This window comes from Oryx dammah, unplaced genomic scaffold (assembly GCF_014754425.2).
Source record: "Oryx dammah isolate SB20612 unplaced genomic scaffold, SCBI_Odam_1.1 HiC_scaffold_17, whole genome shotgun sequence".
Lineage (NCBI taxonomy): Eukaryota > Metazoa > Chordata > Mammalia > Artiodactyla > Bovidae > Oryx > Oryx dammah.
Genome location: NW_024070201.1, coordinates 47,309,130 through 47,323,251, shown reverse-complemented (window position 1 = coordinate 47,323,251; position 14,122 = coordinate 47,309,130). Strand labels below are relative to the sequence as shown.

Below are 14,122 nucleotides of genomic sequence, written 5' to 3'. Positions count from 1 at the left end.
TGTACAGGAAAACTCTTCCATTGCTCAGGCTTCCCTAGTCTCTACTGTTCTATATTTAGTCTCTTTTGTTTCTATAACATTTCTACCCTAATAAGTATTTTAATTATTTCAGATTCGGAGGAAAAGCATAATTTTGGCATCATGTTTTCTCTGTGCCAGATATAGCATCTCATATTGAAATCAAGTTTAATAAACTTTTGACAGAGTATTTCCTCTTTTCCTGTTAGAAATTGAAGGAGGCTCTCAGGTGACTCAGTGAGTAAAGAATGCACCAGAGATGCAAGAGACACAGGAGACAGGGGTACAATCCCTAGGTTGGGATAATCCCCTGAAGAAGGGAATGGCAACTCACTCCAGTATTCTTGCCTGGAGAACCTCATGGAGAAAGGAATCTAGTGGGCTACAGTCCATAGGGTCGCAAAGAGTTGTACACAACTGAATTGACTGAACACACACACACACATAGGTTAATCAGTAAATAAGAGATGTGAAGTCATTCAGTCGTGTCTGACTCTTTGCAACCCCATGGACTGTAGCCTACTAGGCTTCTCTGTCCATGGGATTTTCCAGGCAAGTAGAGACTATTGAAAAGCAGAGACATTACTTTGCCAACAAATGTCCGTCTAGTCAAGGCTATGGTTTTTCCAGTGGTCATGTATGGATACATTTCTATTTGGAACCAGTCTGTTGTTCCATGTCCAGAGTTGGACTGTGAAGACAGCTGAGCGCTGAAGAATTGATGCTTTTGAATGTGGTGTTGGAGAAGACTCTTGAGAGTCCCTTGGACTGCAGGGAGATCCAGCCAGTCCATTCTGGAGGACATCAGCCCCAAGTGTTCTTTGGAAGGAATGATGCTAAAGCTGAAACTCCAGTACTATGGCCAACTCATGCAAAGAGTTGACTCATTGGAAAAGACTCTGATGCTGGGAGGGATTGGGGACAGGAGAAAAAGGGGACAACAGAGGATGAGATGGCTGGATGGCATCACAGACTCGATGGACATGAGTTTGAGTGAACTCTGGGAGATGGTGATGGAAAGGGAGGCCTGATGTGCTGCACTTCATGGGGTCGCAAAGAGTCGGACACGACTGAACTGAACTGAACTGAGAGACTATTAAATTGTCACACATCAATTTCATAGGAAGAAGAATACTGAGTGAATGGGTGATAGAACAGAGGTGACAATAAATGTAGCTTGAAATGTCACATAATGTTCAGAAGATTCATTCTTCTCGGGATGTACTCTGATGAAAACACAGCAGATTGTCTACACTTGTGTTAGATGTTGCCACTGTTTACCAGTATTTCCTAGTTTCTCTTTTATTCTCTTCTTTTTAATTTTTGTGTTCCTCTCTTTTATTTATTTTTCATTATTTCATTTTCAATTAAAAAATAATTGCTTTACAGTCTTGTGTTAGTTTCTGAACCTGGAGAAATGGTACTGATGAACCTATTTGAGAGATAGGAATAGAGATGCTGATGTATAAAATGGACTTGTGGACACAGGGTGGAAGAATAAAGTGGGGCAAATTGAGACAGTGATATTGACATAAATGGGCTTCCTTGGTGACTCAGATAGTAAAGAATCTGCCTGCAAGGCAGGAGACCCAGGTTCAATCCCTGGGTCAGGAGGATCCCCTGGAGAAGGGAGTGGCTTCCCACTCCAGTATTCTTGCTTGGAGAATTCCATGGACAGAGACTGATGGGCTACAGTCCATACGGTTGCAAGAGGCAGACATGAGTTAGCAACTAAACAACCACCGCCACTGGCATATACACTGCTGCTGCTGCTAAGTTGCTTCAGTCGTGTCCGACTCTGTGTGACCCCATAGACGCCAGCCCACCAGGCTCCCCTGTCCCTGGGATTCTCCAGGCAGGAACACTGGAGTGGGTTGCCATTTCCTTCTCCAATGCATGAAAGTGAAAAGTGAAAGTGAAGTCGCTCAGTTGTATCTGACTCTTAGTGACCCCATGGACTGCAGCCTACCAGGCTCCTCCATCCATGGGATTTTCCAGGCAAGAGTACTGGAGTGGGGTGTCATTGCCTTTGCCAGACATATACACTACCATGAGTAAATTAGATAGCTAGAGGGAAGCTGCTATATAACCCAGGGAGCTCAGATCCATGCTCTCCAATAACCTAGAAGGATATAGTGGGAAGGTAGGCAGGAGGCTCCTTTTGATCATGATATATGATATTTTCAACATATCATTTAGTTTGATTATATTTTGTTTTGAGGATTTTCCATTCAAATTCATGAGTTTTTGGCTTTTAATTTTTCTTTATTTTAGTACCCTTTTCTATTAATATTTGGTTTCAGGGAAATATTGGCAATAATAAAATAATTTAGAAACCATTTTCTCCTCTAATATTTTAGAAAAGCTTGCTAAAGATAGCTGTTAAATTGACTTTGAATGTTTTGATAGAATTCAACTGTGAAGTTCTCTGGTCCTGAACTTCTGTTGGGGAGGAGGTGTGGATTTTTAATTAACATTTCTAACTCTTTACTAGTGATCAATCTATTCAGATTTTCTATTTCTTCATGATACAGTCTTCAAACTGAATGGTTCTGAAAATGGATTCATTTCTTCTAGGTTGTCAATTTGATGGCATATAGCTGTTTATAGTATTTCTGTGATGTCATTATAATTTCACCTCTTTTCTTTCTTATTTCATTTATCTAAGCTTTCTTTCCTTCTTAGTGAGTCTAGGTAATGGTTTGTTAATTTTGTTTATCTTTTTAAAGTATCTATTCTCAGTTTTGTTGACCTTTTATATTGTCTTTTTGTTGATCTTTTATACTTTCCTGTTTCCTGAAGTGGACCTGTGTTGCTATAAACTTCCATTTTAGTACTATTTCTGCTGCATCCCACAGACTTTTATCATTTATCTTTTCAGCCTCATTTATCTTCAGGTATTTTTGAAATTTTTCTTTTGACTTCTTCATTAATAGATTAGCTGTTCAATAGCATGTTGTTTAGTCTCCAAGTATTTTTTCCAGTTTTCTTGTAGCTTATTTTTGTTTCTGGTTTCATATGATTATGGTGAGAAAGGATGCTTGATATGGTTGGTTTAAATCTTCATAAAATGATGGAGCCTTATTTTGCATCTCAAATTATGTTCTATGCTTGAGAAAATTGCTCATGCACTTGAGAATGTGTTCTGTTACTTTTGGAGAGCATAATTTGCTCAAACCTAATAAATCCATCTGGTCTAAAGTTTTATTTAAGGCCATTATTTCCTGTCTTTGTGATTCTCTGTCAATGTGACATATCCATTGCTATAAGTGATAAAGACCTCTACTATTATGTGGTGATATTGTTTTTTCTCTTTAGGTCTTTTAATAATTCCTTTATATATTTTGGTGCTCCCACATTAGGTATTATTAACTCAGGTTATTGTGATGAATTTTACCCTGTATATAATGTCTATCTTTTGCTCTTGTTACCTTTTTTGGTTTGAAGTCTATATTGTCCGATGTGAGTATAATAAAAGCTGTTTTCTTTAGACTGCCATTTCTTTGGAGTATCATCTTCCATCCCTTCACTTTAGCCAACTTCTGTCTTTAGAGCTAAGTTTCCTGTCAGAAATATATAATTCCATCCTATATTTAGTCCATCCAACCAGGCTGCATCTCTTGACTGAATTCAATCCACTTTTATTTATGGTGAAAATTGACAAATGAGGACTTAGTAATGCCATTTTATCATTTTTGTTTTCTGGTTGCTCTAGATCTACATTTTTTTTCCTTGTTTTTTCTCTGCCACTACAGATTCATGGTTTTCTTTAATGTTTCTGTTTCTTTTCTTTCTTTCTTTCTTTTTTTTTTTTTTCAATTTTGTGTCTCTTTTCTAGATTTGTAATTTGTTTAAACCATGAGATCTGTATAAAATGTCTCTTTGGTAAATTAGTACTATTTTCTGTGATAGCATCTTATCTTCATTAGCCTGTATGATTTCCATCCTTTCCCTCTTCCAATTTTATGGTTTTTTTTTTTTTTGTTTGTTTGTTTCTGATCATGTATTCTACTGTGAATTTTTTATTAAAATGTAGTAGTAATTTTTAAATTTTTACTTTAACCTTTCTGGTTTTTCTTCTCATGAGGTCACTAATTCTGTCATTCAGACCTCACCCTTATGACATCAACTAAACCTAATTAATTATCAAAGGTCCCATCTCCAATGACCATCATATTGGGAGGTAAGGCTTCTATATATGACTTATGAGGAGACACAGATTGATCACAGAATATGTCACTCATAGTTTGAGATGAGTTTTGTTTTGGTTGTATACTGTGGTGATTTTTTTTTAATGTGTCAGTTGTGAAAAATTTGTGTATATTGCTTCATCCCTGTCAGTATATCTGAGTCTGGTGTTACTGCCCTTTACTGTTACTAGAGTTGTTGGCTTCAGTGTGACTGCTCTGGGAATTGAAAAATAAAATGGGTTAAACCATATTTATCAGAAAACAGCAAGGCCTGGAAAACTCTACTGTTTATTTGGTGTTTGATCACAGACTATTACATGTTAGACTAGGAATGGACTTTCCAATTAGCAAGGCTAGTCTATGCTAAAAATTGAGATAACTGGGCCTTTTTGTTTGAATCTAGAAGAGGTTTATAAAGCAGAAAGAATATGGAAGGAGGGGGTCAGGCAATAGAGAGACATGACAGACTGTCGGCCATTATGAAAGGAGCAGCCATAGTGTTGGAAGGATGGGGCCTCAGAAATTAGGAAGAAATTAGTCTCCTCCACCCCTTCATTCAAAGGATCAGGTGGAACTGTATGGAGAACATACAGATTCTTAATGACCTTTTCATTATGCATGGCACATACCTAATTTTTTCACATTTATTCATAATTGTTGTCCTCTTTACAAGTGATTAAATTTGAATGAAAGTCATTTAACATATGCTATTTGGGCTTCCCAGGTGGCTTAGTGGTAAAGAACCCATCTGCAATACAAGAGGCACAAAAGACAAGGGTTTAATTCCTGGGTTAGGAAGATCCCCTGGAGAAGGAAATGGTGGCACCTCCAGTATGCTTGCCTGGGGAAATTTCATGGACAGAGGAACCTTGCAGGTTACCATCCATGGGGTCACAAGGAATTGGACACAGCTGAGCACAGCACAGCATGGATCCTAATGCTATTAATAGAAGAATGTAATGTAAACATCAATGGTAATCTTTTAAAAAAGGCAAGAAGTGCATTTGTACTGTAATCTATTACCCTCATAATTATCAAGAGACACTGTTTAAGGAATGATTTCACAAAGGCTCTGAAAGTCCTGCTACTTCCTTAAATTCACAGAGTTGATATGGGATTGAGATGGACTATTAACTCAGACTTTGACTCTGAACACAATAAATTCTCTCAGTATATAAGATTTTATTTATTCGGATAAAATATTTATTATTCACGGGCAGTACTCAGATAATCAGGTAGAATGTGATTTACTTTGAGCTCTGTTCCGGTGTGTATTGACTACTCTCATTCTTCAGCATTGACTGATTCCATCTCATAGAGCCTGATCAAAGAAGTTTCTCTCAATATAACCAGGCAGGAATTGATTGTAGTGTTTCTTATGCAGATGAGTCAGATTTGCTTCCCTCTGCGATTGTTGACAAATAGCAAATTTGAAACCATAAAACATCACATGAGTGAGTATCTGTGCTTTGTGACCCTATAGACTATAATCTACCAGGCTCCTCTGTCCATGGGATTCTCCAGGCAAGAATAATGGAGTGGGTTGCCATTTCCTTCCCCAAGGGATCTACCTTACCAAGGGATCAAACCTGTGTCTCTTATGTTTACTGAATTGGCAAGTGAGTTCTTTGCCACTAGCACCACCTGGGAAGCCCCAAAATAATATATATATAAAGGCAAAATTTTAACATATTTTTAGACATGTTATAAATTTTTATTATGTGCCAGACACTTAAAGTATTTTTATGTTCAGTCCCTACAAAGATCCAATGTGGTAGGGTGATATTGTCATCCATATGTTACAACCACTTTTGCTTCCTCTCTACACAATATCCCAGTATCCTTCTTCTTCTTAACAAGATCATGGCACATTGTCCCAGGTTGTGAAAATCTCTAGTATGCTTAACAAAGGCACAATTCATGAACATGGATCTCTTCTCTGATGGCAAGATTAGGAAAAAGATGATAGAAAGTGTTGGGCTTTCAGCAAAGCTCTGCTCATAAACTAATATCCTTCTTGCCTTATTTCTCTTTCCCTAATTCATAACCCTCATTTCTCTCTTCTTCTTGCATTCCTTATTTCTATCTAAGAATTAAAAGTGGACATAGAAAGAGAAAGATAAATATTGTATACTAATGCATATATAACTATAATGTAAACCACAATCACAGAAAACTAACCAATGTAATCACATGGATCACAGCCTTGTCTAACTCAATGAAACTATGAGCTATGCTGTGTAGGGCCACCCAAGATGGATGGGTAATGGTGAAGTGTTCTGACAAAATACGGCCTACTAGAGAAGGGAATGGCAAACAACTTCAGTATTCTTGCATTGAGAACCCCATGAACAGTATGAAAAGGCAAAAAGAGGAGGCACTGAAAGAAGAATTCCACAGGTCAGTAGGTGCCCAATATGGTACTGGAGATCAGTGGAGAAATAACTCCAGAAAGAATAAGAGATGGAGCCAAAGCAAAAACAACACCCAGTTGTGGATGTGACTGGTGACGGAAGTGAAGCCCGGTGCTGTAAAGAACAATATTTTATAGGAACCTGGAATGTTAGGTCCATGAATCAAGGAAAATTGGAAGTGGTCAAACAAGAGATGGCAAGAGTGAACGTCGACATTCTAGGAATCAGTGAACTAAAATGGACTGGAATGGGTAAATTTAAATCAGATGACCAATATATCTACTCCTGTGGGAAAGAATCCCTTAGAAGAAATAAAGTAGCCATCATAGTCAACCAAAGAATCCAAAATGCAGTACTTGGATGCAGTCTCAGAAACGACAGAATGATCTCTGTTCATTTCCAAGGCAAAACATTCAATATCATGATAATCCAAGTCTATGCCCCCATAATTCTGAAGAAGCTGAAGTTGAACGGTTTTATGAAGACCTACAAGACCTTCTAGAACTAACACCCCCAAAAGATGTCCTTTTTATTATAGGGGACTGGAATGCAAAAGTAGGAAGTCAGGAAATACCAAGAGTAACAGGCAAATTTGGCCTTGGAGTACAGAATGAAGCAGAGCATAGGCTAATAGAGTTTTGCCAGGAGAACACACTGGTCATAGCAAACACCCTCTTCCAACAACACAAGAGAAAACTCTACACGTGGACATCACCAGATGATCAACACCAAAATCAGATTGATTATATTCTTTGCAGCCAAAGATGGAGAAACTATATAGTCAGCAAAAACAAGGACAGGAGCTGACTGTGGCTCAGATCATGAACTCCTTGTTACCAAATTCAGAACTAAATTGAAGAAAGTAGGGAAAATCACTAAACAATTCAGGTATGACTTAAATCAAATCCCTTTTATTATGTAGTAGAAGTGAGAAATAGATTTAAGGGACTAGATCTGATAGAGTGTCTCATGAACTATGGATGGAGATTCATGACATTGTATAGGAGATAGGGATCAAGAGCATCCCCAAGGAAAAGAAATCCAAAAAAGCAAAATGGCTGCCCAGGGATGCCTTACAAATAGCTGTGAAAAGAAGAGAAGCAAAAATCAAAGGGGAAAAGGAAAGATATACCAATTTGAATGCAGAGTTCCAAAGAACAGCAAAGAGAGATAAGAAAGCTTTCCTCAGTGATCAGTGCAAATAAATAGAGGAAAAAAAGAGAATGGGAAAGACTGGAAATCTCCTCAAGAAAATAAGAGATACCAAGGGAATACTTCATGCAAAGATGGGCTCAGTAAAGGACAGAAATGGTATTGACCTAACAGAAGCAGAAGATATTAAGAAGAGGTGGCATGAATAGACAGAAGAACTTTACAAAATAAAATCTTCACGACCCAGATAATCATGCTGGTGTAATCACTTACCTAGAGCCAGACATCCTGGAATGCAAAGTCAAGTTGACTTTAGGAAGCATCACTATGAACAAAGCCAGTGGAGGTGATGGAACTCCAGTTGAGCTATTTCAAATCCTGAAAGATGATGCTGTGAAAGTGCAGCACTTAATATGCCAGCAAATTTGGAAAACTCAACAGTGGCCATGGGATGGGAAAAGGTCAGTTTTCATTCCAATCCCAAAGAAAGGCAATGCCAAAGAAGGCTCAAACTACCAGACAATTCCACTCATCTCACACACTAGTAAAGTAATGCTCAAAATTCTCCAAGCCAGGCTTCAGCAATACGTGAACCATGAACTTCCAGATGTTCAAGCTGGTTTTAGAAAAAGCAGAGGAACCAGAGATCTAATTGCCAACATCCACTGAATCATCAAAAAAGCAAGAGAGTTTCAGAAAAATATCATCTGTTTCTGCTTTATTGACTATGCCAAAGCCTTTGACTGTGTGGATCACAATAAACTGTGGAAAATTCTGAAAGAGATCGGAATACCAGACCACCTGACCTGCCTCCTGAGAAATCTGTGTGCAGGTCAGGAAGCAACAGTTAGAACTGGACATGGAATAACAGACTGGTTCCAAATAGGAAAAGGAGTACGTCAAGGCTGTATATTGTCACTCTGCTTATTTAACTTATATGCAGAATACATTATGAGAAACACTGGGCTGGAGGAAGCACAAGCTGGAATCAAGATTGGCAGGGAAATATCAATAACCTCAGATATGCAGATGACACCACCCTTATGGCAGAAACTGAAGAACTAAAGAGCCTCTTGATGAAAGTGAAAGAGGAGAATGAAAAAGTTGGCTTAAAGCTCAACATTCAGGAAACGAAGATCATGGCAACTGGTCCCATCACTTCATGGGAAATAGATGGAGAAACAGTGGAAACAGTGTCAGACTATATTTTTGGGCTCCAAAACCACTGCAGATGGTGATTGCAGCCATGAAATTAAAAGACACTTACTCCTTGGAAGGAAAGTTATGACCAACCTACTGGGACCTAACAAACGCCATGATAGGCTTCAGGGACTAAGGTAGGACTCACGGGAAAAGCTGAGTCATTGCCCAGTGAGGTCATCCCCGCGGATGCCAGGACTTGTCTAATCAGCATACTCCCCGTAACATGGTTTGAGTTTATCAGGACGTAAAAGACATCCCCCTGCAGCCAATAGCCAATTAGTAAATACCAGGAAACCCCTGTAGCCAATAAAGATTAGCCAATTAGTAAATACTAGGAAACTCCTGCAGCCAATCAGCCCTTGCCAACTCTCTGTCTTTGTTCTAAAACCTATAAATACTGCTGTAAATCTGGGCTCGGGGCTCTTGCTCCACTCCATTGCGTTGGATGTGGCAGGAGCCCTAGCTCGAGCTAGAAATAAAACCCCTTCATGCTTTTGCATTCCTGTGGACGTCTTATTCTCTCAGTTTTGGGGACTCGGACTCTGGGCAAAACACAACCTAGATAGCATATTCAAAAGCAGAGACATTACTTTGCCAACAAAGGTCCGTCTAGTCAAGGCTATGGTTTTTCCAGTGGTCATGTATGGATGTGAGAGTTGGACTATGAAGAAAGCTGAGCACCAAAGAATTGATGCTTTTGAACTGTGGTGTTGGAGAAGACTCTTGAGAGTCCCTTGGGCTGCAAGGAGACCCAACCAGTCCATTCTAAAGAAGATCAACCTTGGGATTTCTTTGGAAGGAATGATGCTAAAGCTGAAACTCCAGTACTTGGGCCACCTCATGTGAAAAGTTGATTCACTGGAAAAGACCCTGATGCTGGGATGGATTGGGGGCAGGAGGAAAAGGGGACAACAGAGGAAGAGATGGCTGGATGGCATCACTGACTTGATGGACGTGAGTTTGAGTGAACTCTGGGAGATGGTGATGGACAGGGAGGCCTGGCGTGTTCATGTGGTTGCAAAGTCAGACACTACTGAGTGACCTGAACTGAACTGATGTAAAACAGATTCAATACAGTTCAGGTAAGTCACCTAGTCGTGTCTGACCCTTTGTGACTCCATAGACTGTACCACAACAGGCCTTCCTGTCCATCACCAACTCCTGGAGCTTGCTCAAACTCACGTGCATCAATTCACTGATGCCATCCAACCATTTCATCCTTTTTGGCCCCTCTCCTCCTGCCCTCAATCTTTCCCAGCATCAGGGTCTTTTCAAATGAGTCAGTTCTTCACATCAGGTGGCCAAAGAATTGGAGCTTCAGCTTTAGCATCAGTCCTTCCAGTGAATATTCAGAACTGATTACCTTTAGGATAGCCAATGGGAATTTGCTATATGTCTCAAGGAATTCAAACAGGGGCTCTGTACCAACCTGGGAGTGGGATGGGGAGGGAGATGGAAGGGAGCTTCAAGAGGGAGAGGACATATGTTGATAGAAAACAGCAAAATTCTGTAAAGCAATTATCTTTCAATTAAAAAATTTAAAAAATTGTAAAGTGGTCATAAATCTCGAGGGCATATCAACATGTTTGACTTAAAGAATAAATTCAGACTTTTTCTGACAATGTCAATCTGGTTTCTACAATGAGAACTAAATGCTGTAAAATGGGTATGCATTTAGCATTTTTCCACTGCAGATCCAAAGATTTAGCAGAAATATATTTAAATCACATATGCAATAAAATATTACAAAATAACATATTTTATATCCATTTAGATGTGCAATGAAAAATATAAATGACAACATAAAATATAAATAATACAAAGCTGTTTTCAAAAATTTTAGGGAGTATTAGAGCCAAAATGATTGAAGACTACTGCTTTATAACTCCCACTTTTAATTACCCACTATTATATTGCCCAGTCAGGAGAAGGCAATGGCACCCCACTCCAGTACTCTTGCCTGGAAAATCCCATTGATGGAGGAGCCTGGTAAGCTGCAGTCCATGCTGAGTCGGATGCGACTGAGCAACTTCTCTTTCACTTTTGACTTTCATGCATTGGAGAATGCAATGGCAGCCCACTCCAGTGTTCTTGCCTGGAGAATCCCAGGGATGGGGGAGCCTGGTGGGCTGCCATCTATGGGGTCGCACAGAGTCAGACACGACTGAAGTGACTTAGCATCATATTGCCCAGTCAGTAAATAGCAAATGTGTCCAACCTTATTAATAAGGGAATAAAATTTTAATCAACAATGATATCTCAACTTTTCATCCCTCAGACTGTTAAAGATTTAAAGTCTGATAAAACCAAGCAGTTGTGACACCTTGAGGAAATGGTTTATAAGTATGTATATTTGGGGGGAATGTATATTCAAGAGATTCATAATTACTTGTTTTGGATGAAACCAAAGGCAATTATGAATTGCTGATGAAGTATATTATATGGCATCAAAGAATCATTTCTTAATTCTCAAAGTAGTACAATTTAGGTTTGAAAACTATATTATGTCTGTTATTCTAATCTCTTATTGCTTAAAGTTGCTCTTACTATCCCAGAAAAAGTCACCTCATTTTCAATTTGGACAGCATAATACTCATCTTCAGTTCAGTTCAGTTCAGTCACTCAGTCATGTCCGACTCTTTGCGACCCCATGAATTGCAGCATGCCAGGCCTCCCTGTCCATCACCAACTCCTGGAGTTCACTCAGACTCATGTCCATCGAGTCAGTGATGCCATCCAGCCATCTCACCCTCCGTCGTCCCCCTCTCCTCCTGCCTCCAATCCCTCCCAGCATCAGAGTCTTTTCCAATGAGTCAACTCTTCACATGAGGTGGCCCAAGTACTGGAATTTCAGCTTTAGCATCATTCCTTCCAAAGAAATCCCAGGGTTGATCTCCTTCAGAATGGACTGGTTGGATCTCCTTGCAGTCCAAGGGACTCTCAAGAGTCCTCTCCAACAAGGTCTATGCAATTGTTTTTCTTGTACTCTATATTAAAACTATAAGAATTACAGAGACACTAACATAAAAATGATCAGTTTTTCCACACCTCAGTCTTTTAGTTGTAACAAGTCTTAGCAGTTTGATTTGTGGTCTTCCAAGTTTCCTAGCAAAGGCAAACCACTTCATACTCTTGCCTTGAGAACCCCATGAATATTATGAAAAGTCAAAAAGATAAGACACTGAAAGATGAACTCTCCAGGTTGGTAGATGCCCAATATACTACTAGAGAAGAGTGGGAAAATAACTCCAGAAAGAATGAAGAGATGGAGCCAGACCAAAACAGCACCCAGTTGTGGATGTGACTGGTGATGGAAGTAAGTCTGACGCTATAAAGAACAATATTACATAGGAACCTGGAACCTTAGATCCATGAATCAAGGTGAATTGAAAGTGGTGAAACAGGAAATGGCAAGAATAAACGTCGACATTTTAAGAATCAGTGAACTAAATTGGACCTGATGGGTGAGTTTAATTCAGAGGACCATTATTTATACTACGGTGGGCAATAATCCCATAAAAGAAATGGAGTAACCCTCACAGTCAACAAAAGAGTCTGAATTCAGTTCGGTTAAGTCATGCAGTCATGTCCGACTATTTGCGACCCCATGAATTGCAGCATGCCAGGCCTCCCTGTTCATCACCAACTCTCGGAGTCCACCCAAACCCATGTCCATTGAGTTGGTGATGCCATCCAGCCCTCTCATCCTCTGTCATCCCCTTCTCCTCCTGCCCCCAATCCCTCCTAGCATCAGGGTCTTTTCAAAAGAGTCAGTTCTTTGCATCAGGTGGCCAAAGTGTTGGAGTTTCAGCTTCAACATCAGTCCCACCAATGAACACCCAGGACTGATTTCCTTTAGGATGGACTGGTTGGATCTCCTTGCAGTCCATGGGACTCTCAAAACTCTTCTCCAACACCACAGTTCAAAAGCATCAATTCTTCTGCCCTGAGCTTTCTTTATAGCCCAACTCTCAGGTCCATACATGACCACTGGAAAAACCATAGCCTTGACTAGATGGACCTTTGTTGACAAAGTAATGTCTCTGCTTTCTAATATGCTCTCTAGGTTGGTCATAACTTTCCTTTCAAGGAGTAAGTGTTTTTTAATGTCATGGCTGTAATCACCATCTGCAGTGATTTTGGAGCCCAAAAAAACAAAATCAGCCACTGTTTCCACTCTTTCCCCATCTATTTACCATGAAGTGATGGGACCGGATGCCATGATCTTCATTTTCTGAATGTTGAGATTTAAGCCAACTTTTTCACTCTCCTCTTTCACTTTCATCAGAGGTTGTTTAGTTCTTCTTCAGTTTCTGCCATAAGGGTGGTGTCATCTGCATATCTGAGGTTCTTGATATTTCTCCCAGCAATCTTGATTCCAGCTTGTGCTCCTCCAGCCCAGCATTTCTTATGATGTACTCTGAATATAATTTAAACAAGCAGAGTGACAATATACAACCTTGACATACTCCTTTTCCTATTTGGAACCAGTCTGTTGTTCCATGTCCATTTCTAACTGTTGCTTCCTGACCTGCATACAGGTTTCTCAACAGGCAGGTCAAGTGGTCTAGTATTCCTATCTCTTTCAGAATTTTTCCACAGTTTATTGTGATCCACACAGTCAAAGGCTTTGGCATAGTCAATAAAGCAGAAATAGATGTTTTTCTGGAAGTCTCTTGCTCTTTAGATGATCCAGTGGATGTTGGCAATTTGATCTCTTGTTCCACTGCCTTTTCTAAAACCAGCTTCAACATCTGGAAGTTCATGGTTCACGTAATGCTGAAGCCTGGCTTGGAGAATTTTGAGCATTACTTTACTAGTGTGTGAGATGAGTGGAATTGTCTGGTAGTTTGAGCCTTCTTTGGCATTACCTTTCTTTGGGTTTGGAGTGAAAACTGACCTTTTCCAATGCTGTGGCCACTAAATGTAGTACTTGGGTGCAATCTCAACAATGGCAGAATGATCTCTGTTCATTTCTATTCAATATCACAGTAATCCAAGTCTATGCCCCAGCTAGAAATGTCAAAGAAGCTGAAGTTGAACAGTTCTATGAAGACCTACAAGACCTTCTAGAACTAACACCAAAAAAAGATATCATTTTCATCATAGAGGACTGGCATGCAAAAGTAGGAGTCAAGAGATATC

At 39.6% G+C, this 14,122-nt stretch overlaps 1 long non-coding RNA gene across 1 annotated transcript; it reads left to right on the top strand.

The window, feature by feature from the left end:
- The first annotated feature begins 6,818 nt into the window (after window positions 1-6,818).
- Window positions 6,819-12,537, top strand: LOC120876636. Its single transcript, XR_005724193.1, has 3 exons — window positions 6,819-6,873; window positions 7,083-7,087; window positions 12,447-12,537. It is a non-coding gene; the product is annotated as an uncharacterized LOC120876636 (long non-coding RNA).
- Window positions 12,538-14,122: the final 1,585 nt, after the last annotated feature.